Source organism: Triturus cristatus, chromosome 8 (genome assembly GCF_964204655.1).
Source record: "Triturus cristatus chromosome 8, aTriCri1.1, whole genome shotgun sequence".
NCBI lineage: Eukaryota > Metazoa > Chordata > Amphibia > Caudata > Salamandridae > Triturus > Triturus cristatus.
In genome coordinates, this window is record NC_140591.1 from 888,540,143 (window position 1) to 888,567,483 (window position 27,341).

A 27,341-nucleotide genomic window follows, 5' to 3' on the forward strand; every position below is an offset into this window, starting at 1 on the left:
GAGTGCTGCTTCAAACTTGCTCGCTGGAGGCCGGTGCGGCAGGCACAAGTTTGCCGAAAAAGGTTGTGGTCGGCATGCCAGTGGTGGAAATCTGCTTCTTCTCCTACCTACTGGCCACTTTCTTGGCAGCACCTTTCTTTGGGGCCATCCTGAAGCTGTCAGTTGGCAGTGACACTAAATTATCTTCACAAGCTGTAGAGATGCCTGTGTTGCGTAGTCAGTTATGCGTCACGTCATGCACAGGCCTTCTGTCTGGCAGTACCGTAACTGATGTCTCTTCTCCTGTGCACCTAAAAGTGAACAAGCAAGAAGAACATAAGTGAAACGTGGCATTGTTGCAGTTCAATTATGTCTAGAAACAATATCATTTAGTGTGCTTACTTGAGTCATTTTAAATATTTAGCAATGAAGTCTTACTACCTATTCATAAGACCACACCAACATAAACTTTCATGGTGTATAGTACACTTAGGAAGGATCAAAAAGAGCAACAACATATAGATATAACTGTCTGCTTTATGTACATCATGTTGAGATGTGGCACTCAGGGAGGTGCAGGTGACAATGGAATAATCCTTGGACAATGAATGCTGTTGTGCAGTGTGTCTCAATCAGACATGGGGTTGACTTGATGCCAGATGTTAGGAAATGGCGAAAAAACATTTTAATCAAAATTACAAAACTTTTCACCAAAATGTATTTTTAATTAAAAAAATCAATAAATAAAATTACAAAAATTTAAATAAAACAAATAAAACAAAACATTGTAAGAGTAAAGAAACTAAAATTTGAAAAATCGAAATAACAATATTAAAGATAAGTGAAATTATCTGCAAGCATGTTAATTGATTAAACTGCTATAATTCCCAACCATCCATGTAAGCCTATGGTAATAGGCCACACTGGCCAGATGCACAAAATAGCTGCCAGTCAGTGCCACATGGTCATCAACAACAACTAACACTGAGCAACGAGGCATGGCCACAACAAAAAAGACATGCAAGCCTATGTCAAAAGCACACTAGCTGGCTTCTCAAAATGGCCACCAGTCACATGGTGAAAACAAAAACAACTAGCTAGAAGGCATGGCCACAACATTGACATGCAGGCCTATGGCAAAAGCACACTGGCTGGCTACACACATATCCACCAGCCACAGGGTCACAACAACAAGCAGGAGGCCTGGAAAACAAAGAACACCTGCAGGCATTTGGACACTGACTATATGTCAAATTTCTTCTGCCCACGTGGCATGGGGAACAAAGACAAATGGTGGCCTATGGCACACACACACTCACACACTGACCAGACAAAGGAGGCATGATATTACAGAGAACACAGCATTAATTCAGCAATACCAAAAATGAAAATTAACAGGGCTGAAAATGTTTACAACGACATACATCCCCAAAAGGCATTACCCCACCTGCACACTGTTTGCAAGAGAAGAAAAAGTGAAATGCCACTAAAATAACACATTTTGTATTTTAATCGATTGCCATCAATGGCCTAAAGTATGTTTAAATTCAACAGACACCACATAAACAGCTGTTTCATGCACTCATGACTAGTACAGGGCCTACTCGCTGGAAGGCCCATTGGCATACTAGGCCACATAGTAGATTACATCAACGTAGCAAATGTATTAAAAAACATGGAGAAAATGTACTAAATTGTCCAACATTTTTCCTTTACAAAAGAAGAAAAATTAAATAACATTAAAAAAATAACTATGCTATACTGAAACTGCGGGCCACCCACCACAAAAAAATTAAAAAATCAAATAAAAGTACAAATAAATCCAAGTGCATGCATGTTCAACTTACTTGTGAAATCTCAAAAACAAAGTCCTTAAATCCAATGGTATATATGCAGCAGAAAAGGAGAATGGTCCTTCCAGCTCCAAATCCCCATGAAAAGTGACCAGGGGAGGAACAAAGTACTGGGAGTATTGAATTGAATTGAATTGAAATAAGCTTTATTTCGATAAAAAATATCTTAAAAAGCACATACAAATATAAAATGTACAAACATGTGGCACCAATATAAGAATCATATAAACTCATCATATTCCCAAGATCTGCAAAATTTTCTATAAAAAACATGTAAACATTATAAATAAGACAATATAAAATACATACGCAGGCAAGTAAAAGAAACAGTCAGGCTACTTAGCCAAGAACTGCAAGAGCTTTAGTTCTTAAGAGCCAGGCCCACCTTAGAAATTTTGATAAAGCGCAAGCGTACATAGATCGCGTGTCTGATTTAAGAATACGCAGCGCTATAAGGTGGTCACGTGTGCCCAAGCTTCTGCATAGAGGTTTAAGCCAATATGATCTTGGGAATTTATATTCTGGGCATGCAAAGAGCACGTGTGTAATAGATTCAATTTTGGTTTCACAGAAAGGACAAAAAGGTGAAGTTTGAGAGGGAAATTTCCAGCGAGCGGTCAGCTCGCGCACCGGGAGGGTACCTACCCTAAATTTGAAATAAAGGGCTCGGTCATATGGCTTCTGAATAATATCGAGATAAGGCTCAAAGCGAACTACATCTTTGAGAAGAAGGAACTCAGTGGTACATCTACCGAATTGGGAACTAGAATTCCTTTTACCTATAACCCAACTCCAGTAGATTTTCTTCAACTCAGCTTTCGGGGGCGAAGTTCTGTTTATCCAAGCATCCTTAAGACCAAGGTCGTAGAGAAGGGTCTTTACATCTTTAAGCCATTTAATTTTACTCCAAGAAGGCATAGAAAGTATTTCGGACAAGCCCTCCGCATACTTAGTTAGTTCCGGGGTCCGCCAGAGCCGTGCCCAGAGAAGTAAAGGGCGTACTTTTGCCAGGTCTATCAGCGCATGGCACCCTAAGTCCGACAATAAAGGCACTATAGGTGTACTCTGTGGAAGTGCCATCAGTTCCTTATAGAAACTGGAATCGGATTTAGCAAGTTCCTCAATATTATTTGAGCCCCATAGTTCAGCACCGTAAAGTGCCGAGCTCACGCCCTTTGCCTTGTATATATCCAGTGCTGGAGCTATTGGCCTAGTTGAGGAGGAACGATGTTCTCTGAGAAGGGCACCAGTGACCCTCTTATGGGTTAAGAGCATCTTTTGTAAATGGGATTTCCAGCGCATAGTATCTGTAATGCGGATGCCCAAATAATCAAAGTCTTTGACCCTTTCGAGAGGGACTGCATTTAAGACTGGAGGCCGACCTAATTTTTTCGGAGGATTCAAAATTAGGTATTTTGTTTTGGTGGTATTAATAAAAAGGCCTCTGTCGTTGCAGAAAGATTGAAAGCTGTCAAGAAGAGTTTGCAAGCCCATGGGTGTCTTAGACAAAAGGAGAGTATCGTCAGCAAACAGGAGAGTTGGGACACGTTCGCCCGCCAGGGAAGGTGCATCAGCAGGAACTTCCCGCAGGTGATCCACCACCCCGTTCACATAAAGTGAAAAAAGGGTGGGAGCGAGAACACATCCCTGGCGGACGCCCCTGTTTACTGGGATTCTCTCGGTTTTCTGACCCTGGGGACCCCAACGTACTTGGGCATAATTACCATCATGGAGTTTTACTAGCAGGGCCAACAGATAGGAAGGGATGTTCATATTGGTCAGGACCCGCCAAAGAGTATCTCGGGGAACAAGATCAAATGCTGTTTTTAAATCTATAAAGGCTAGATAGAGACTGCCCTTTCCGAGAAGGACGACCTTCCAATAGATAAGAAACAATCTAAAGACCTGTTCTATAGTGCCTGTTCCGGCCCTAAAGCCTGCTTGATAATCAGAGAGGATGCCATTATCCTCCACCCAAGTTAGTATCCTCTCCAATATCACTTTCCCGATGACCTTCTGGGAGGAGTCGATCAGGCTAATTGGCCGGTAATTAGCTGGATCGTCACGAGCACCCTTTTTGAAAATGGGAACGACCTCGGCCCCCTTCCAAGATTCGGGGACCGGGGCGCCATTTATGATGGCATTAATAAGGGTAGAGAGTAGCTTCCCCCAGTTAGATGGATCAAGCTTAAGAACATCACCGGGAATGCCGTCCGGGCCAGCTGCTTTCTGCGGGATAATGGACTGGATAGCACTATGAACCTCTCTTTCCGAGAAGGGGTCAATATTCAGGGCGTCCACGATGGGGAATGCCCCCTCGGGAAAAAGCTTCTCCACATTCTCAGCACCGGTGGAATATAATTTATAAAAATGCTCGTACCATGCTATACCAGTGATATTGTATGTCAATAGTTCATGGACTGGTCTATTCTTTAATCTAATTGTGTCCCAAAAGGCACCAGGGTTGCGCTTAAGGGAAGCCTCCCTCAGGGTCTGCCAGTACTGCTCCTCCCAGGACTTTTTAGCATTAGAGACAGAAGTCTTATAATCTTTCCTAGCTTTCTGAATCGCAGATGCAATCCCACTTTTTAGGGCCACTATTAAAGCAGATTTCTTAATTCTGCAACTTTGCGTGTACCAACCATTCTTGGGGATAGGTTTAAGCCCTCCCTTCGGTGGACCACCCTTGTTGTGTATTTGAAATATGTTTCCCAGTTTGAGGATGGTGTCTTGAAAGACAGAGGGAGCCCTGTCAAGGGCAACCTGATGGATATTTGTTTGAGCCAACTCAACTTGTGAAGCATATAAGATTGACCTTATTAGTTCAACCTTACCATCATCCAGCATGACTTTGCGCCATTTAAGACGCCTCTCACAGTTGGCAGGATAAACCTCAGAGGTTTGTAGAGAACTAACTGCTGGAAGGGACAAGGACCCATGTGGATCCACCCATGGTGGTTTAATACAAAGAGATAGCTGGTTATGGTCGCTATCGTGAGAGGGAATTATTTCCATGTCCACCATGAATATCCAGAGTTTAAGGTCGAGAAATATATAATCGATCCTTGAGGTGTGATTAGGCCTGTTGTAGGTGTGCGCACCCTGGGCGTCAGAGGGTGTTCTACCATTGGCCGCCCTTAAGCCAAACTCCAAGGACATGGTGTTCAGGAATACAACGGACTTAGTCCATCTCTTGATAGGAGGCAACGTTAATGACGGAATGCCACGTTTAGCGTCATCCTCAAGCAGATCAGGAAGATCTACTGAGGCTAGGGGCTCAAAGGAGCAATTAAAGTCTCCTGCTACCAGGACGTAAGATGCATGATGGCACTTTCGTAGTTCTCCCTCCAGGAGTACAAGTGTAGGTGACAAAGCTCCTCCACTGAGGCCCCTTGCATAAATATTAAAAATATCAAGAGACTTGTTTCCCTGGGCTCCCTTGAGGGTAAGTCTTAATATATCAGGGGAGGCAATATGGGCCTGCCTAATGGTGCACCCAAGTGAAGTACTAACCCAAATCAACAGGCCGCCCGAGGGACGTCCTCTTCCTGTCAAGGGTGCAGTAGCCGGTATGCAAAAAGTGGTATAGCCAATCATATGATGCGGCTCTGTTGCCCAAGTCTCCTGGAAAATACAAATACTATAAGTCGTTATAAAGGAGTTCCAATATGGGAGATCTAATTTATTCGCAAGGCCAGCTACATTCCAATTTATGATCCTAAGAGTAGGAAAATTAGTAGTTGTGTCTTGCAGTGCAGGTGAGTTGGAATAATTAGGAGTAACCAGGATTGGGGTGAGAGAAGGAGGCAATAGAAGGTGATTAGTATCCTGGAAGATTAAAGTATGATGGGAACAGTGCTGCTGAGCATGAGGACTTGAATCGGTTTGGAGGGGATCCCTATCAAGGTCAATAACTACTTCAAGATCTTTTGAGTTGACATTGATTCCAACGGCAGGAGGAATATCTACCACTGCTGGGGTTCCATGTCAATAATGATCGTAGCAGCTATAAGTATCATGATATCTGCTGGGGGCAGAAGTAGGAAAAGCCTTTTCATTGGTGTTTACAACTCCCTTGAGATAACCATCGTAAGATGATTGGAAAAAAGAAGAATGCGAATAATGAGGGTAAACAGTATCAGAGTAGAAGTGGTTTAAATCTAGACATCTTATACCACTCATAGTGGATTGTTGGTGGTTACAAATTAATCTTGTGACTCGGGGGTCCCTGAAATTTATGATGACACAATCGCCAGGCGTATTTTTCGATTTATTGCCCACCCAGGCTACCCTTCTGACATGAAGAACCTGCCCATCCAAGTGTTTTGGGAGTGGCCTATTAATATTCAGCCAGTGTATTGTTTTGTTATGTAGTTCGATGTAAGATTCTGGCTTGGCAGCTATAGGGTACGGAACTCCAGTCAAAATGGCAACATAGAGTAGGCACTCCGGTGGAAGATTAACACAAGGTAAGGACTGTTCAAAGCCAGTGGGGAGGACTTTGGATTGAATTTGTATGGATTCATTGGTGGATGATTTTGAGGGATTCTGAGCAGATTCAGCAATGTATCCCAATACCCCGGAAATTGGACGGCTACCAGTCGAGCCAGAGGCTGATTTTTTATTTGAAGGAGAGCTACCCGAGGATGATGTAGGTATTGAAGACCTTAAGTCTGGTGGGATAACTCCGTTCTTTGGGCCTAAATTAGAGACAACATTTGGTTTCGACAAGGCAACTTGAGGTATAGATTCGTTAGAGGTAATTAAAGAAGGGTCAACAATGGTATCATGGTCCTGACCTAACTTTGAATACAACTTGATTAGGGACTTAAGAGAAAAGAAGTTGTCAAGAGAGGCCTGCTCAAATCTCTCGAGCCTCTCAGACAATAATTTTACTCTTTCCATCATAGGAAGTAGCAAGGATTTAATAGTTTTTTCAAGTTGACCAATCAGTACAAGTTGAGGGTCAAGGTCATTTTGGGATGCAGATTGTTGGAAAAATTGCTCTGCAAAAGTATCAGTGGCTTGGTTGGCCGGAAGAACAGGGGATGATCTTATCCTAAGCTGATGGGGTGTTGGTGGAGCTGTTTGACCCACTTTCTAACCCATGCCAATACGTGATTTACTTTTACTTTTCTTAGGAGCTTTTGGCTGATCCTCCCTGTTACCACTACCCGCTCTTTTCCTTTTGTTTGGAACGATTTTTGGGTCCACTGCAGTGGATGGCTCAGTAGTCACAGGGGTTACAAGAGATGAAGTGACAGTATTAGCAGAATTAGGTGTAACTTGGGAAGCAACTAACAGGGGAGAGTATGAAAGGTCCAGCAATGTCACGGGGGCAGGATCACTAGGACCAGGAGAATTTGTATCCACACTCATCGGTAGACGTGGTAAGTTCCCTGTTGAAGTGTCAACCACTTGGGTGTTGGCTTGTGCGGGTGAAGCAGCTAGCGCAAATGCACCCATTGAGGAGCGTTTGTCTTTTATAGCGTCCAGGGAGAGGCGCCGCTCTGTGATTGCAATTTCTTTCTCTAGTACAGAGCAGGCACGAATTATAAAGTGGTCAAGAGTGCCACTTACAGAACCCCCTCCCAATGTGCTTCCCCTGCCCGAGCGAGTGGACATTGCCATAGCTACTGAGTAAACGAGATAGTCACAGCGTGCAATGTAATCAAACAGTCTGTTGTAATGCACTACACCGAGTCAATCAAGCAGCAATGTTAACGTACCAGTCAGGGGCGTGATGAAGGAGCAAGAGGGGTGGCCCAGCCCGGCCTCCTTTGGCCCCTGACGGCCTCAGACGGCCCGCCCTTTGTCCGGGCTTCGTCCGGCGCCCGCCCGCGCGCGTCCCGCGACGCGGAGAGAGCTGCTTTCTTTTGAGTGCCTCCGGGCGCTTCGGTGACGTCGATGGGGCGCTAGGGCGCCTGGGAGCTGTAGTCTCCTCTCACCGGGGCCGCAAGATGGCACAGCGGCAACAGCAACGGCGGGTTAGACACAGCGGAACACCAACGGTACTCCTAGGTGAGCGAGGGAGGGCAGGGCACCAGCAACTTCCCCGTCGCGGACCAGGCTCTCGGCGATATCAGGACTCCAGGTTCAAACTTCCCGCTCCACTGAGGGAGCGGCTTTCTTTTGAGCGCCTCCGGGCGCTTCGGTGACGTCGATGGGGCGCTAGGGCGCCTGGGAGCTGTAGTCTCCTCTCACCGGGGCCGCAAGATGGCACAGCGGCAACAGCAACGGCGGGTTAGACACAGCGGAACACCAACGGTACTCCTAGGTGAGCGAGGGAGGGCAGGGCACCAGCAACTTCCCCGTCGCGGACCAGGCTCTCGGCGATATCAGGACTCCAGGTTCAAACTTCCCGCTCCACCGAGGGAGCGGCTTTCTTTTGAGCGCCTCCGGGCGCTTCGGTGACGTCGATGGGGCGCTAGGGCGCCTGGGAGCTGTAGTCTCCTCTCACCGGGGCCGCAAGATGGCACAGCGGCAACAGCAACGGCGGGTTAGACACAGCGGAACACCAACGGTACTCCTAGGTGAGCGAGGGAGGGCAGGGCACCAGCAACTTCCCCGTCGCGGACCAGGCTCTCGGCGATATCAGGACTCCAGGTTCAAACTTTGGCTCACTTTGCCACTGGATTCAAGCAAGCCTGGCTGAAGACGGCTGAAATGCCAGAAACCGGTCCTAGGAAGCTTGTTTCCCGTCCAGGGAAGGCATGGCTTGGCAGTTCGGGCTGGACTGTTCCCATGAGGCACAGGGTCAGACTGATTTGCATATGGCCATGTCTGAACTGGGGTGGCAGAGTGGGCTAAAGAACGGTGATGGATCAAACCCAGATGAGTTGACTGGGTGTGAGTGTTTGATTGGTTCTGATGCTCCGTCCATCACCACCCCCTTTTGTACCACTTTGTTCGCCATAAGTTGGCAGGGTATGCTCAGACGTGAGTCCCTTGCTCACTTTGCCACTGGATTCAAGCAAGCCTGGCTGAAGACGGCTGAAATGCCAGAAACCGGTCCTAGGAAGCTTGTTTCCGGTCCAGGGATGGCATGGCTTAGCAGTTCGGGCTGGACTGTTCCCATGAGGCACAGGGTCAGACTGATATGCATATGGCCATGTCTGAACTGGGGTGGCAGAGTGGGCTAAAGAACGGTGATGGATCAAACCCAGATCAGTTGACTGGGTGTGAGTGTTTGATTGGTTCTGATGCTCCGTCCATCACCACCCCCTTTTGTACCGCTTTGTTCGCCATAAGTTGGCAGGATATGCTCAGACGTGAGTCCCTTGCTCACTTTGCCACTGGATTCAAGCAAGCGTGGCTGAAGACGGCTGAAATGCCAGAAACCGGTCCTAGGAAGCTTGTTTCCGGTCCAGGGAAGGCATGGCTTGGGAGTTCGGGCTGGACTGTTCCCATGAGGCACAAGGTCAGACTGATTTGCATATGGCCATGTCTGAACTGGGGGGGCAGAGTGGGCTAAAGAACGGTTATGGATCAAACCCAGATCAGTTGACTGGGTGTGAGTGTTTGATTGGTTCTGATGCTCCGTCCATCACCACCCCCTTTTGTACCGCTTTGTTCGCCATAAGTTGGCAGGGTATGCTCAGACGTGAGTCCCTTGCTCACTTTGCCACTGGATTCAAGCAAGCCTGGCTGAAGACGGCTGAAATGCTAGAAGAAACCGGTCCTAGGAAGCTTGTTTCCGGTCCAGGGAAGGCATGGCTTGGCAGTTCGGGCTGGACTGTTCCCATGAGGCACAGGGTCAGACTGATTTGCATATGGCCATGTCTGAACTGGGGTGGCAGAGTGGGCTAAAGAACGGTGATGGATCAAACCCAGATCAGTTGACTGGGTGTGAGTGTTTGATTGGTTCTGATGCTCCGTCCATCACCACCCCCTTTTGTACCGCTTTGTTCGCCATAAGTTGGCAGGGTATGCTCAGACGTGAGTCCCTTGCTCACTTTGCCACTGGATTCAAGCAAGCCTGGCTGAAGACGGCTGAAATGCCAGAAACCGGTCCTAGGAAGCTTGTTTCCGGTCCAGGGATGGCATGGCTTAGCAGTTCGGGCTGGACTGTTCCCATGAGGCACAGGGTCAGACTGATATGCATATGGCCATGTCTGAACTGGGGTGGCAGAGTGGGCTAAAGAACGGTGATGGATCAAACCCAGATCAGTTGACTGGGTGTGAGTGTTTGATTGGTTCTGATGCTCCGTCCATCACCACCCCCTTTTGTACCGCTTTGTTCGCCATAAGTTGGCAGGATATGCTCAGACGTGAGTCCCTTGCTCACTTTGCCACTGGATTCAAGCAAGCGTGGCTGAAGACGGCTGAAATGCCAGAAACCGGTCCTAGGAAGCTTGTTTCCGGTCCAGGGAAGGCATGGCTTGGCAGTTCGGGCTGGACTGTTCCCATGAGGCACAGGGTCAGACTGATTTGCATATGGCCATGTCTGAACTGGGGTGGCAGAGTGGGCTAAAGAACGGTGATGGATCAAACCCAGATCAGTTGACTGGGTGTGAGTGTTTGATTGGTTCTGATGCTCCGTCCATCACCACCCCCTTTTGTACCGCTTTGTTCGCCATAAGTTGGCAGGGTATGCTCAGACGTGAGTCCCTTGCTCACTTTGCCACTGGATTCAAGCAAGCCTGGCTGAAGACGGCTGAAATGCTAGAAGAAACCGGTCCTAGGAAGCTTGTTTCCGGTCCAGGGAAGGCATGGCTTGGCAGTTCGGGCTGGACTGTTCCCATGAGGCACAGGGTCAGACTGATTTGCATATGGCCTTGTCTGAACTGGGGTGGCAGAGTGGGCTAAAGAACGGTGATGGATCAAACCCAGATCAGCTGACTGGGTGTGAGTGTTTGATTGGTTCTGATGCTCCGTCCATCACCACCCCCTTTTGTACCGCTTTGTTCGCCATAAGTTGGCAGGGTATGCTCAGACGTGAGTCCCTTGCTCACTTTGCCACTGGATTCAAGCAAGCCTGGCTGAAGACGGCTGAAATGCCAGAAACCGGTCCTAGGAAGCTTGTTTCCGGTCCAGGGAAGGCATGGCTTGGCAGTTCGGGCTGGACTGTTCCCATGAGGCACAGGGTCAGACTGATTTGCATATGGCCATGTCTGAACTGGGGTGGCAGAGTGGGCTAAAGAACGGTGATGGATCAAACCCAGATCAGTTGACTGGGTGTGAGTGTTTGATTGGTTCTGATGCTCCGTCCATCACCACCCCCTTTTGTACCGCTTTGTTCGCCATAAGTTGGCAGGGTATGCTCAGACGTGAGTCCCTTGCTCACTTTGCCACTGGATTCAAGCAAGCCTGGCTGAAGACGGCTGAAATGCCAGAAACCGGTCCTAGGAAGCTTGTTTCCGGTCCAGGGAAGGCATGGCTTGGCAGTTCGGGCTGGACTGTTCCCATGAGGCACAGGGTCAGACTGATTTGCATATGGCCATGTCTGAACTGGGGTGGCAGAGTGGGCTAAAGAACGGTGATGGATCAAACCCAGATCAGTTGACTGGGTGTGAGTGTTTGATTGGTTCTGATGCTCCGTCCATCACCACCCCCTTTTGTACCGAGTAATAGGTGTAGTCGCCGGACTCCGGGTACTGTCGTCGCCAAATGTCATGTAGGCCATTGTCCATCAGCCAGTGCTTGCTTTCTGCTGAAAATGTCCTGGATTGTGCCGAGCACGAGCAGGACCTATCTAGATCTGTGTCCATTACCAAATTGAAGTCCCCTCCCACCAGGATGGTTGGGTCGGGGGATACCAGAATCTCTGAAAGGGCTTTTATGATAAAGGGTTCTTGTTGAGTGTTCGGAGTGTAAATATTAGCTACTGTGAAATGCAGGGACTCAAGATTCATATCGCAAACACCCGCCCCCTCACTTCTTGTAACATTGAGACTACTTTGCCCAGAAATTTTGCTCCCAAAAGGATAGCGACCCCGTTCTTTTTGGATGGGCTTGAGGACCAAAATAAGCGTGGAAAGCGCTGGGATCGCATGCGAGACGTATCCCTTGATAACAGATGTGTTTCTTGGAGAAGACATATGTCCCCCAGAGTTCTCAAGAATTGAAAGAATAACATCATGTTTCACCGGGTGATTAAGGCCTCGGGCATTGAGGCTAACAATTTTTAGGTCCTTACCTATAGTGTATCTATTTATGGGAGGGTGACTTAGGGATGCCTAGCCAACGTGAAATCGCAAGGAGGGGGCTGGTATGATGTACTATTATCTTATTGTCCTTTCTAGGTGCTGTCAGGAACTGGTATGGGGGAAAAGGAACATACCACCTAGCTTGCGGTGCAGGAAAACCCCACCGCCCCAAAAACCCACAACTAAATTCTTCAAAAAAAGTTGATTATTACACAAACGTTGACAACAGTTCGTCAAGGAAGGAGAGTCCTTTGGGGACACCGACTCATAGCCATCTTAATGACTGTGGGAATCATCCACACAGGTATCTTCATCCATTATCACTTTGGAGGTGAGGTGGAGGCAGAGGCGTCCCTCGACTCCCCCAGATTGAATCCCCCCCCACTATAACATAAATCCATTTAGATTGAGGGTGACTATTCCGGTGCCCAGCTAGAGAGTGAATGACCGCCTCCCTCTCTTTCGTTATTGTCTCCAGATCCGGGTTATGGTTGGAGGAGGGCTTCCCCACCTTTTGATATCTGGGTTATCTGTTGCCGACAGATCACCGTCTGGGAAGCAGGAGCTTCAGGGCCCCTCAGTGCGTCACCCCTCACAGGCAGTTTCGATCCAGAAAGGGCCGGGCTCACCGCTCTTTCCGATGCAATGAGTGAGCATGTTATTACAACAAGGTCCCTGCTGGCCTGTACCTCTTTGCGCACTTTAGAATCGAATAGCGAGGCCTGTCTCAGCGCTTCCCAGCCCGTTTTCAGCCGGCATTAGCCCCAGCATGCTTCGCACTTACCGCGCTAGGAGCAGTAATTGTCCAGGAGGCCCTCTGGTTCACTCCAGGAACGATGCGGACCATGAGGCTCCTCCACCGCAGGGCCAGCGTTCGCGTGCGCTGCTCGGCTGCTTCTGGGTCAGTGCCGTGCAGCACCTTTCAGCCAAGCGCAGCACGTCCCAAGGCACACAGGCCCCATCTCATGCCACGGGTGGTGGGAGAGCAACTCAGGCTGGTTGCCTCCAGGCGGTGAGTTCGGCCAGCACCCCCGGGCCTTCTGATTGCTTGTCCGGTCCCTCCTGGGGGAAGGGGGGGGGGGGGGGGCAATATCTGCCTTTCCCCCTGCCAGTATGCAAGGATGCCGCTCAACTTCGTCTAGGCGCCAGACAGGGCAGGGCCGGCTCTCGTACGCATCGCCCGAGGGCTTGAAGTTCTGCTTCTTCACCTCTCGGTAGGTCCCAGGGGCTTCAGAACCGGTTCAGCAGGCACCTCCCCCAGCAAGGTTACTTGGGGGGGAAGCTGGGTCAATGCTGATATCAGCGGAGTCGGAGAGACACAGAACTGTGTCTTATCTGACCGCCATCTTGGCCACACCCCTAAACAGTCTTTTAGAAGGAGGGTTCAAGGTTACACCACAGAAATGTATGATTTCTGAGAGTCAACAAATGCAGTTGACCATGGGTCATTCCGGAATATCTTTTGTGATTATTAAATAAGACCAATTAATTTATAGCTTAAGCCTGGTTTCACAGGGTTACCACTCTGCACAGAGTGATGGAATTGCAAAGGAGTGAGTAACCTAGAGGGTTTGAACATTCAGCTGTTCTTATGAATGCGGCTTGTCTTGTATGCAACTAACAAACTCAAACAGTAACTGCTAAACGTGGGAAAGTAGGGTACTATTTCATACCAACCCAAGGACTTATTGTTAGCTTCCCCTAAACGTTTCACCTACTTACCTCCAAATTTTGCTGAAATTGTTTTTGTTGGCCTTCGGTCTCTATGCACTTTTCCACTGCTAACCAGATCTAAAGTGCTTGTGCTCACTCCCCCAAACATTGTTTGATTGGCATACACCTAATTGGCATATTTAATTTACTTATAAGTCCTTCGTAGCGTGGTATACCCTATACCGAGGGCCTGCAAATTAAATGCTACCATTAGGCCTGACGTCGAGAAAAGGACATGGGAACCCAACTCACTAAGGAACCTGGGTGGGTAAATTATTGTCAGAAACAGTAGTTCATGTGGAATAATAGAATCATATATAGATAATAAGGTGCACAATCGCAATGGAAGGGTTAAAATGATGTCAGAGGGCGAACAAACCACATACACCTATGGTTTTAGTTTGATACAATCATATTTTATATTTTACAAACAAAATTCTCTATACAATGAAAAAGAAAAATGTGCGATGTGTCCCCAGTGAGAAACAGGAACCTAAAATATTGGTGACATAATTGTGACAGTATTTTTACAAGGTTTCCAAGGTATTCAAAAAAGTCGACCATTTAGCAACTCAATACACAATATACAGCAGCTATAGACAATAATATGCGCTGTTAATGGTTCACTTTCTTTTTTTGTTGACGACCTTTCGACCCTATGCGTGATCTAGGGTCTCATCAGGACCTATGGATTTAGGGACATCTAACGGGTAGAATGCACAGCCACGTAAGGTGTACGTGCCAACAGTGGGTGAAGGAGAAAAAGGAAAACAAGATACTCACAAGGACACCCAGCCGGGTACCTAAGTGAGAGTGAAGGCTGGCACTCTATGGGTATCTGATCACTGTTACTGTGTTGGTTATTATCTATATATTATTCTATTATTCCATAGGAACCACTGTTTCTAACAATAACCATTAGGCCTGAAGCATCTATTGTGTCATCCACTTAAGTGTCCCTCTGAAACATGTCCCAGGCCTGCCATTGCAGTCTAAATGTAGTGTTACACTGCTGTGTCGACTTAGCATTTAAACCCCCTTGCCAAGCCTTAAAATTCTTCTTTTATTACATATGTCAACACTAAAGTAGGCCATCGGTAGTCCATAGGGCAGGGTGTTGTGTAATTGAAAGGCTGGACATGTACTCTTAAGTTTTACATGTCCTGGTAGTAAAAAACTCCTTAATTTGTTTTTCATTACTGTGAGGCCTTCCACTCCATTAGATAACATTGGGGATTCCATATTACATTTAATAAGCTGTAATTCCAAATTGGGAGCAGGTGTGTATATCTTGGTTGGTACCTATAAAACTGTAGTGATAAACCCTTTTTAAAGGTAAAGTCGGATTTTTCATTACAACTTTAAAAATGCATCTTTTAGAAAGTTGGCCTTTTCCTGCCTGTGTGCCTTCTGCTTATCTAGGGTCACATGACTGGGTGTAGCTGACAAGTACACTTTGTGAACTTCTTCCAGACAGACACACAATCGAGGGATTAGGTGAGCCTCATTGGGGCATCTGCTGGCAGGATGGAGGGAGTTGGAGCTGATGTTGCAGGGATTTTGCAGAGTCACAGAACCATGCTTGGGATTATGGGACCTTAGTAGGCAGGGACTGAGTCATCCTACCCCCTGAGTACCCATGAGCCGGGGGCCGACTAGCTATAGTGTCTCACTTGCCCTCCTACTCACTCACAGAGTAACAAGTGATTAGACACCCCAGAACACAACACTCCCGACCCTCTCATGAATCGTGATTGCATGACACACCCTTTTGCTCTCACACTCGTACTAGTCCACAATAAGATTTGACAGACACGAGAAAAGTTTAAAATGTTTATTTTAACTATTGTGCTCTAGTATGCTGTATACGTGCCACAACAAGCAGGAAAATGCCTAACACAAAGAAGGTTAGCATAGTAAGTAGTCCGTAAATCATAAATGGAACTGTCATTACATACAACAGTGTATCCTAATCTCCCTCCCCTTCTACAGAAGCAAAATGATTATATATCCGAAGATCTATGTATGTTAGCAGCAGACCCCGTACCTCAGTATACACAGATGAAAGCTCTACATCCCAGATGCTGTCACGACCTTTTCCCTGGAAAGGTCCCTGTCCAAGTGTCTGTTACCTATCTGTGAATATCTATATAACAAAAAGTAGGTGTTCCCAAACAACAGCTGCATTTGCGTTTTTTGTCTAAGTGCTAGGGCCTGACCAGAGCAGAGTAACAAGGGGCATTGTTGGTCAACCTTGTCTACATGCTCAGACTAAATTCCAGGAAAGAACAGAGTGCAAGAACAACAGTGTGTTCTGTGTGAAAGTACAATGTGGCACAAAGCAATAATATATCCGTAAGGTATCGTGTGCAAAGCAAAGGACAATCTGCAATGTGCTTACGCTAACATAGGGAAAACAAATATGGACCTGCATAGGACTTATGACACTGAGCACAGCTCCACTTAAACCTGAAGGGCCTGTGCTCTGCCTTCACACAAAGGGCCTAACAACCCTGTATTGTCACTGCAGACAGCTTGGAGTTGAATTCCATGCACTCCAAAGAACCTTTCCAGAAATGTCTCCCACCTTCCGAAGAACGGCACCAAGGTATAAAATAGGATCTTCAAACCCACTCTTCAGTTCATTTCTGGACCTGCCGAAGGGCTTTCAGAGGACTGCCTGCTGCTCTGACCCGCTGTGCACTCTGCCAGACTGCTGCTGTACCTCGAAGGACTGCTTTGCTGCCTGGAGCCCTGCTGTTGATCCCTGCATCTTCACCTGCACCCAGAACTCCAGAACTACCAGAAGTGACTCAAGGGCTAGTTTACTGGCCTCATGTTCAGAGCCACAAGTACATAAAATACTCCCACCATCTTGACCCACACCTGGGTTCAGCCTGAGTGAATTCTGACCCCCCAAATGGTGTCCCACCAGGCCTGGATCCTTGGTTGTGGTGCTAAAGTTGCCCAGATGGCCAATTTTCAAAACCCAGTCAACCAACAATCCAATTTCTCACTCTTATATTTCTGGCATTCATGAAAATGAAAGGTAGTCACAGGTAATGAAATTACTCCATGTAGAAGTCATCTGATATGTGAGTCTTTTGCTACAGAAAATGAGGCATATTCTCTCTGCATTTATACGTAATAGAGCATAGGTGGCTTCTTCTCTAGCTATGATTCTTTATGTGGAGGTTGGATTATATGGCTCAAATATGGCACTGTCACTGATGAGCTGCCAAGGCACTTTATTCGATTTCAGTTTTTGTAGCTCCCAATTTAGCTGTGTAAGAGCTCATAACAGAGCCTGTCCTTGTTGTAGAAAAGGTGATCATTGTTTAAAAAAATTAAGTGCTGGTGACATTATAGTGCTTATAGAATACATTTATTTGAAGAACATTTCCATGACATTGTCACTAACTTTAATTGTAATTTGCATAATTTCCCTGTCATTTTCTTTTTTAGGCCTAGGCCTCCTTACTCAAAGCTAGAATCTCTGTGGAACTTTCTATCAGATCCTTTTTTTATAGTCTATAGGATCGCGGCTCGTGCCACTATAAGATGCCACTTTAGTCATTGTTAGTCATTGGACAGGGCCAGATCTCAGGATAGTGCATTCTGCCTAGCCTGGTTGGGCAAAGAAGTCCACGGAGATGACAAGCTTAAACATAAGGGATTATGGTCACTTTCGATTCTTGCCCTTATTTCCATAGCATCAACTAGGTGCCACAGCCTTAAGTCCAGTAAAATGTAGTCTATATGACTCGAGCTATTAATCCTCCTAAAAGTGTATGCCCTCTGCTTATCAGACTTAGTTCTTCCATTGAGAGCTCTGACCCCATGCTCAAGGAACATGGCTTCAAGCGTTTATCCACTTTTTAACAGGAGATAGCATCAGTTTCGGTATATGCCACATTTCATCTTCCTCTGCCCCACAGACATCCTCCTCAGTCAGGGGTATGAAGGTGAAATTGAAGTCAACTGCTAAAATCAAATAGTGAGGAGGATGTCTGCTGTCCAATAACTTCTCTAACTTCTGCAAGGTGTCTGATTGTCTACCCCTCCTTTGTTCCTCAGACATAGATATTATAAATATCAATGATGGTAGAATTTGAGTACCCCCTTATTCGAATTCCCAGAATGCCAATGCTGCCAGTCTGAAAGTGACTAACACCATATCTTCACCCAAATTAGCAATCCCCCGCAGGACGCTAAAACTTATTTGATGTTGCGAGTATGTAGAAACCTAATATCCTGGCCCTTTGAATGGGCTCAACGCTTCAAGTTTCCTGAAAAATGCAATGCTTGCAGGTCCCACAAATAAATTTCAGTGGAATGTAGCCATTTTTGATTTAAAATTCCAGCTATATTCCAGGAAACCAGAGAGATTTTGGAGGGTGCCTTTACTATTGGTAACTGTGAAGCTAGCGAGATATCGATGGGATCTAGGAAAGCGTGAGTACTGGGGATAAACAGATTCAATAGCGGAGTCAGGCTTGGACTCAAACTACCTTGCCCCACTAGCTGGCCATTGGGCATATCACTGTTGGTATAACCATAGTGGATGGGATAGGCACAAAGGTATCCCATCAGGGAGTTCTTATCAGCTCCACTTGAGAGGGACACCTCCCCCCTGCCTCCTGGCCTCTTTGCTGTTGTCGTCAGTCAACTAGGCCCAGCACCGACGCAGCCCCACACTTGGGGGGTAACAGCCAGGTTCAAGACCACTATATACTAGACTGCACTTGAATTGAATGTTGGACCCTGATGGAGCAGTAGTTCTGTGATCTAAGGCCACCAAATTGTTGATCAAACTCATGTTTGTTAACGACAATTCAATACAATCGGTAGCACTATAAGGATTCGTACACCTTTTAGCCCCAACGATATCTCTGATAAATGACCTGTAGCCCCTGATGTGGCAAATCCAATGGATGGCCTTGTTCCTCAACAAATCCTCATCCTCCCATCGTAGATTCGATGAAATGCTCTGCAAATTTACCATAAAGACTTTACAGTCAGCAGGACCCTCCTTATTCCCTTGGGGCAGTCGATGGGGGTACGTCTGGAGTTCTATTGGTGCACAGCTATGAATTCCAAATCCCCTTGTATGCAGGGGGGACATTATCTATCTTGGATCCCCCATGAGCCAAATCTGAGCCTCCTATTCTCCAGGGATGTTGCGCTACTTACGCCTTCCATCTTAGTTGTCTTCCCTGGGTTCGGGTCAGGTTTCACATTTGGGACTGTACAAGTAACCTTAGTTGCAGAGTCACTAGAAGGATCAGAAGTAGAACTAGATGGTGGTCTAAATCCAGTGCCCTCCCATGTGAAGAAAGCCTCCCTGCCCTCAAGGAGCTCCGTCACTAGGGCTGTAAGATCACATACCATACTCTTAAGGGAATCTATTTCAATTCTGAGCTTAGAAAAATTACAGGTGAGGGCTTGGTTGTTAGAAGTGAATCTTGTAGCTTCTGAGAGCTAGCCTTCCCCAAGCTCGACCCCCTCACTTTGGACACTATCTTGATAAAAACTGCAACGGAGTATATCAATTACAACAAATGACAACTGAGGTGGGGGTTCACTATCTTTAGTAGAACCACCCTTTTTGGGTAGTATGCTATTGGGCGCTACCTGTTTCTTAATCGGTTTCTTTCATTTTAGGGATACATTTCTGTTTACTAACATCCATCCCAGGCAGTGATGACCTGTTGTCTGTGGGTTGGGCAGCAACGTCTGAGGAGAGTATCTCTTCGCATGAAGGGACAATGTCATCTAATCTGTCCTTTACCCTGTTGTCCCCTGGGTGCTTTAAACTTTTTTCCCTCTTTGTAACCACCCCCAACCCACCATCTAGTGCTTTCCTCTTGCTAAAGAAAAAAAACAGGAGACGTAGTATGAACTTATAGTATAGACTAGAGGATTAATAAAAGGGTCCACTGTGACTGGATGTGACGCTGAAGATAACGGTTAGTCAATATGGCCGTCTGTAGTAAGTCCAGGAATTAAACCTCTGGTTGAAGTTCCTACAATTTTGGAAAAGGTTCAAATAAGAATGTATAAGCTACATTACCTTCAAGGCGATCCAATAGTGATCCTGTGGGTGGCACAAATTAAGATGGGTGGCCCAGTCCAGTCTCCTGGTGCCGACAGGCACAGGACCGGCCTGCCCTTAGCCTGGGCTTTGCCTGGTCATGGCCCGCGCACGTCCCATGCTGTGGGAGGTGAAAACGCTTTATGCGGTGCAGAGAAAACAGGATCAGCCTCTCCTGCTGCCAGAAGACCAAGGAATGCTGGGACAAAGAATCACCAGGTGCTGGTGGATGCTGAGCATCCTGCGCTGCGGGAGGGGAAGAAGTTTAAGATGACTTTGCTTGTCGATGATGCTCCGCTGCTTCAATGTGTTCGGTTCTCAGTGTTGCGCGGCAATCGTGCAACATCACGTGCATGTTGCTGAGATTGGTATTGCTCTAATTCTCGGCATGTTCGGCTGTAAAAAAAAAATGCAAGCATTGCTCAGCCATGATCCTTAGTTTGGCAGTAAATGAAATATTGTATCTGAGACATAGATCGCTCAGCTTCTTCTTGACTAGAAGGAAGGAGGATCATTTACGTTACGCCACTAGAGTATAATCAGGAAATAGCACCATGTTTGCGTTTTCAATCTGAAACCAGCCCACGTTTCTTGCGATTTGAAACAATGCATTTCTGTCTCTGAAATGGAGGATGCGCACCACTATGGGTCGAGGTGCACTTCCAGGTGGGAGCTGCCGGGAAGGCATCCTGTGAGCACATTCCACTGTACATAAAGGAGAGAGGCCCTAAGAAGAGACCACTTTCAGGTGCCATGTCTCAATGTACTTTGTGGTTTCTCACCCCTCAAGTTCCTTCGGCAGGCCAATAATGCGCAAATTATAATAATGCACAAATTATTGCGATAAACCTCGCCTTCTGTGTCTTCAGCTCTGCCTACGAGTTGTCGCACTTGATCTGAAATGTCCTGCAAGATCTTGGCATGGTTCAGGGTTTTTGCTACTCTGCTTGCGCTCTTCATTAGGGGCGGGAGAGGGGTCTGCCATGGTAGTGATGCAACCTTGGTAACCAGCAGTCCTCCTTGGTCGACCATTGTGAGGTAAGGTGAGGTTCAGCACCAAGGCACATTAGGTAAGTAGATAGTCATTGTGGCAGTCGCTGTTCCAGTTCGCTGCAATCTTAATGAGACAGCGTGGGGTCTCCTGCTCCCGGCCCACCTCACTCTCTCCCTGATCCCTGATGCAGGCCAGGTGGTGTAGAAGTGAGGGCATGAGCAGCCAGGTAAGTTAGAGATAGTTGGAGTGAATAACAACTACAGACTATGACCGCATGTAGTGGGGGCATTCTCAGAAAATCAGGTCCTTGCTTGTTCCAAAAGTGGTTTCAAAGGTCCCCCTGTGAGCAGCTGGTCACAGCTGAGAGTAAGCACTGCAAGTTGCAGCCCACTAGATGCTGCTACCCTGTACATGGCTCGGCACCATCTGCCACGTGGTGTCAGCATACTCCAGGGCCCAGTAACTCCGCCCATCTGTGGAGGTCCCCAGCAGGTAGGACCCGGGAACACCATAAAGTCTCAAAATAGCCATCACTCACTACCACAGCACAAGGGCCTTCTGTGCGACCACTGCGCCTGTCAGAGTTGCTCACTTTCAGCCTCTTCTGGGTTTGCGATGTGTTAGGGCCACAGGGCTTAACTGTGAAAGCAACCCCTCCCGCCCACCCAATGAACGGGTGTGTCTATTCCTTGTCGAGCAGAAAAAAGGTGGCCGGCTAGAGCTTCGCTCACTAATATTAGGTAATGTGTATGGTTAACTACATTGCCGCGTTAAGCGGGGAAGTTCGTGCTACGAGGTTTGCCAGTGCCCATCTCGGTCTAGAGTTTCTGTGTATTACCAGCAGTAGTGTGGTTGTATGCAGTGTAAGAGTTTGTATTGAGACTTATCCCCATATACTCCAGTGTCACCCTTCTTGGGGAGTGATTATGCCAAGGCTGCCCGGGGGGCTGCGCAGCCCCCAGCCCGTGACCCAAGGAACAGTCCCCCCACGATCGGCGGCCCATCGGATACGAATTTCGCTACCACGGAGGACTTTGGTAAGCTCAATGACACTCTAACGAGCTTCAGGGAGGAGGTCAGATCTGGCCTCTTGAGGGCAGGAGCAACCGGGGGAGCCACACCTGCCAACAGTTTGGGGGGGGGATTTGACTCCGGCAGCAAATGTATGGGCTCTCCAAGGGAGAGGCACTCAGGCACCAGAATTGCCCAACCTTGGGGGTTCCTCCCGCAGGGGCACAGGCAAGAGCATAGACGTTGTAGCTACGGTGCCAGTTGAGGCCTCCGGGCCAGTGGCTGCAACTGTCGGGGCCCCAGGGTTAGGCCAGGCACTGGTGAGGGGGGAAAGGCAGCAGCTGGGTGGGGGGGAGACGCTGGCAGCGCAACCTACAGCCATCATCACCCAGTCGGTCCCCAGTCTCCCCCCAGTCGTTCCTCCCATCACACCTCAGCTAGGGATAACTACCACGGCAGTGGCAGTTCAGTCGCCAACAGGAAAAAAGGCAGTCTCCCACGCACCACTACTGTCAGGTCATAGCTCGTTGTCATGGGAAGTGCCTTTGGCAGTGAAAGAATTCATTTGGAGGCGTGAATTTTTGGACATCTTTTCCTTACTCTTGTTGGGCCAACATGGCCAAGACGCCCGGAGGGTTGGGGGGAAAGAGGAGGACAAGAAAATCAGGTTTCAGCAATGGCCGGAGAAGTCCATTGACAACTGGCTATCCGCCTTCTCCATCTTTCAGTCCGTCATCCTTGAAAAATTCCCCGAGCAAGTTCAGGCGCTTGTACTTTACCAAAGGCTAATTCATACAGAGGCACAGAAGTGGGGGGGAGCAGGGTGGCTCAATTACGACTGGGAATTTAGAAAAAAGATGGCGATATGCCCGGAGATGGAGTGGGATCAAAAAGAGGTCCAGCTGTGGATGGACCACATGGGATCTCGTGGGGCGCAGAGCGCAATCACCCAGGCGAAGGCTCCAGGGGGAGGGGGCTCACCTCCAGGGCCCAATCAGTCCAGCACGAAACTTTTTAAGCAGTCCTTTCGTGGGGCACGTAGGGGGGGCAACAGGGGGGGGTTCAAGAGGGTGTCGCCAGGGACGTGCAACCTCTTCAACGCAGGGGCATGCTCTTGGGGGAGCAAGTGCAGGTTCCAGCATGTGTGCAGCAAGTGCGGGGGCCGGTACGCAGCGACCACGTGTCAGTCCAAGCAGGACAAGAAACCCTCAGACACATGGTGGCCTACACCGCAATTGTTGATAATTCATTTCGGAGGGAATTACCTGACCACACTAGGGAGGAGAACACTGCTCCTAGATATGAGGGACACCTTGTGTCAATTGAGCAATACACTGGGGTCATGTGAACTCTGGTGGTCAGAAATCACTCCAAGGGCTGTTTGGAGAGGAGCGCGCTCTGGGGACGCCATTGAGGTATCGCGCAGGAAAGTTAACCGTGCCATGCGTAGTTTCACGGAGCAAAGAGGTTTTGGCTTTGTCAGGCATGGTTTACTTCATGCCAAATCCACGGGATGCTTGGAGGGGGATGGGGTGCACCTCTCAGGACTGGGATGGACTTATTTTTGCTAGACCTAGGGGAGGCCTTGGTAGCAGCGGGGTGTAAATAGGAAGGGATGCCTTGGTGGGGGGCCCTGGTAGTGACGGTGGCCACTCCCAGAGCTGTGGAGGAGTTACAGGGCGATCCAGAGTCTGCAGATACCAAGGGGTACTTCATGCAGCAGCACAGCATGGTGCTAAGCCAGGATACCCAGGGATGTCTTAGCGTTGTCCCCTGGAAGAACTACGGTGCCCCGTTAGTCCTACGGGCGGTTGTGGGTCTGAGCAACCGGGGGCTGCCAGGAACGCTCCGCCCACCTCTTTGGGGGGGGGCGTGAGTAAGGGAGTGGACTGGTGGTCCACGGATGGGAGGGGTGGCCCCTCCCAAGATTTGGTATGCACCAATTGGCGATGGCCACGGTGTAATTTGGCTTATTAGATGGGCAGGCGGCATACGGGTTGGCCTGCCCTGGGATCGCCCGTAAGATAACCCACCATGTTGGCATATTGGTTATGCTAATAAACCTGCAGCAAATTTCTCCACTAACAAGGTGTCGTGTGGTTTATTGATGTATTGTGCTGCATGATAAGTGACTACAGTTGCCGATATTGACACTATGCCAAGGCTGCCCGGGGGGCTGCGCAGCGGCCCCTCAATAGGGCGGCCGCCTTAGTGCCACAGGAAGGCACTGGAGTCGGCCTTCTAGTTTCCCTGGGCCAGGTTCCAGGGAAGACTTCCGGCCGACCCCACTTCCGGGGAGGGGGGGACAGGGGTGCATATACTGTCCCCTGCCCAACGTGCAGCCTCTTGGTTCCTGCCGTCTCGCCTTGCCCGCCCCACCGCGTACCCGGTGGCGGACGGCCAATATAGAGGATTTTGGGGGGGGGGATAATTTCTAACCTATTGTTTTGTGTTGCAGGAGGAGTTACAGGGCGATCCAGAGTCTGCAGATACCAAGGGGTACTTCATGCAGCAGCACAGCATGGTGCTAAGCCAGGATACCTAGGGATGTCTTAGCGTTGACCCCTGGAAGAACTACGGCGCCCCGTTAGTCCTACAGGCGGTTGTGGGTCTGAGCAACCGGGGGCTGCCAGGAACGCTCCGCCCACCTCTTTGGGGGGGGGGCGTGAGTAAGGGAGTGGACTGGTGGTCCACGGATGAGAGGGGCGGCCCCTCCCAAGATTTGGTATGCACCAATTGGCGACGGCCACGGTGTAATTTGGCTTATCAGACGGGCAGGCGGCATATGGGTTGGCCTGCCCTGGGATCGCCCGTAAGATAACCCACCATGTTGGCATATTGGTTATGCTAATAAACCTGCTGCAAATTTCTCCACTAACAAGGTGTCGTGTGGTTTATTGATGTATTGTGCTGCATGATAAGTGACTACAGTTGCCGATATTGGCACTATGGTGGTTACTAGGCTGCTAACATACCTAACATTTTAAAGGACTCCAGGAAGCGGTTCCAACTCATGGCAATGGGCTTTTTCCATAGTCCACAATATTCTTCCCTATGTAGTGGCCCACTTTCCGCCAACCCCCATTTCTCCACCTCTTCCTTCCAGGTGAGCAGAGCAGGCGGATTTGACGATTTCCACCACCTTGTTATGATTTATTTTGCTAGTATGAGCACTAAACCTGTGAATTTCGCTTGCACTTTATAGCCTTTCGGACATGGGTATAGGCTTGGAAGGCAGTTTTCAGACGTATGCCATATGTTCCCCCGACCCCCTCCTGTAGCGCTACAGCAATCTGTGACCAGTATGTGGAGAGGGTAGGACAAGCCCACAACATATGCAGTAGATTTGCATCTTGCTTGCGACACCGTGAACATACCGCTGGAACAAAGGGGAATAGGGTATGTAGCCTATGTGGCTTCAGATTTGCTTGTTGTAGTATCATGTATTGAATGAATTTGAATCGTGAATTACGTGAGATGCGTTTTGAGTATTCAAGGTGGGAACCCCATTCCTTATCTAGTAAGTCTTTGCCCAAATCTGTTTACCATTTAGCCCGTAATGGCAGTAGGAGCGATAATAAGTGCTTTTGTATGCCTATGTAATAATATTGTATTAGGTGTCTGCCAGTGCCCATTAAATATAGAGAATGAACTAGCTTGCGTGTTGTGGGTTCAGTCCTGTCTGGGGCCCAGTGCCACTTAACGTATCACACACGGCTTGCATGTGTTAGGAAAAGAGTGTCCGTGAGTCCCTGTTCATTTGAGAAGTCGGTAGGATTGAGCAGTGTCCCATCTCAAAACCTTGTGCATATGGTAGTCACTCCTGCTTGCTCCCAGGTAGACAGACTACATTTAGGTAAGGTGCATGTGTGGGTGGGGAGAATAAGAAGCGGTATGTTAGGGGCACATGGAGCAGTCTGAGCGGTGTACTTCAGAGCTAACTTCCAATATGTAAGCGCCACCTTAAGCAACAGTGGAGCCGCGGTTGGGGTTCATATCTCAGGGCTCAGTAGTGTGTGTAATGCACCCTGTGCTATAAAAAAGGTTGTGTATGCAGTTTCATGCAGATTGTGGCCTGCCTGCCAATAAGAGAGCCATTGCAGCTGGCTTGCCATGAAGTAAGCCCTGAAGTCCGGCACCCCCATACTTCTGGCATCCAACGGTAGTTGCAAGTTTGCTAGGCTGATGCGTCTCCAACCCTTGCCCCATATTAAGTCTATTAGCAGAGTTTTCAACATTTTGAAACATCGTCAGGATTACTACCGGAAGATCGGTGAAAAAATAAAGGCTGCGCGGAAGCATTACCATTTTAGATGTAGCAAGGCAACCCGCTACAGAAAGTGGGCGTGAGGTCGAGAAGTTAATTTGGGAGCCTATGGTGGTAATTGCCCTTTGGAGGTTCCCTTCCAGGAGATCCCGCTGGTTCCTATACACCTGGATTCCAAAATATTTGAATGTATCCAAAGCTATGGTAATCTCCACTGCTCCAAATGGAATCTTCTGTATTTGAAAGTCACTCTTGAAGGAAAATGCAAGGGATTTACCAATGTTGATGGCCAGCCCTGAAATGGACTTGAATTGCGAAAAGGTGTAGGCTACAGTCAATAGATTCTCCTGGAAGTCATTAGTGTACATTATTATGCCATCTGCGTACCGAGACAGAGCATGGGTCATAGAGCCAATGGGCATATGCCAGTCCCGGGCACTATGGCGTAACATGTGTGCTAGTGGTTCCAATGCAAGCACAAAGAGCATGGGGGAAAGTGGCACTCCTGTTGTGCCTCGTTGTATATTGTAAATTCCCAAAATGTGGGTGCCTGTGCGAGCCTAGCCATCGGAGAGGTTACTAGTAGTGTGATCCATTAGAGTAACGCCTGGGGAATGCCAAATCGCATAGAGGCAGCTAACATGTATTCCCAGGTCAGGGTATCGAAGGACTGGTGGAGGTCAAGCGAGACCCCCCGCCCTGGGAAACACTTTAGTAGATGCTTTCATCACTTGGTAGAGTTTGCTTATATTTAGCAATCTATTCCTTCAAGGTACAAAGCCGCATTGGTCCACGTGTATAAGATGCGGTAGTAGAGGGTGGAGATAGCATTCTAATACCTTGTTTAGTATTTTATCTTCCATGTTTAAAAACGATAGGGATCTGTAAGCTGTGATGTCTGTGATGTCTGTGCAATCTCTACTGGGCTTCGACCATGAAGTCACTAGTGATTGTACTGTAGTGGAGGGCAGCGTTCCTACATCCAATGTGGCACGATACAGGTGTTATAATCGGGGAATCAGTTGTGTGGCAAAGGTGGCATAGAACTCTACCAGTAGGCTGTCTAGCAGCGGGGTTTTGTTGCAGGAAAGGTCTTTAATAGCTTCTCAGATTTCAGCCGTGGTAATCGGTTCTATTAGCCTCTTCTTATCTGCTGTCATCACCTGCGGCAGGCGGACCACGTCCAGGAAGTCTGTAATCGCTTGGGGCTCTACCACATGAGGGGCTTCATACAAGGATTTATAATACTCGTAGAAAGCCCCATTTACTCCTTTTTGTGTAG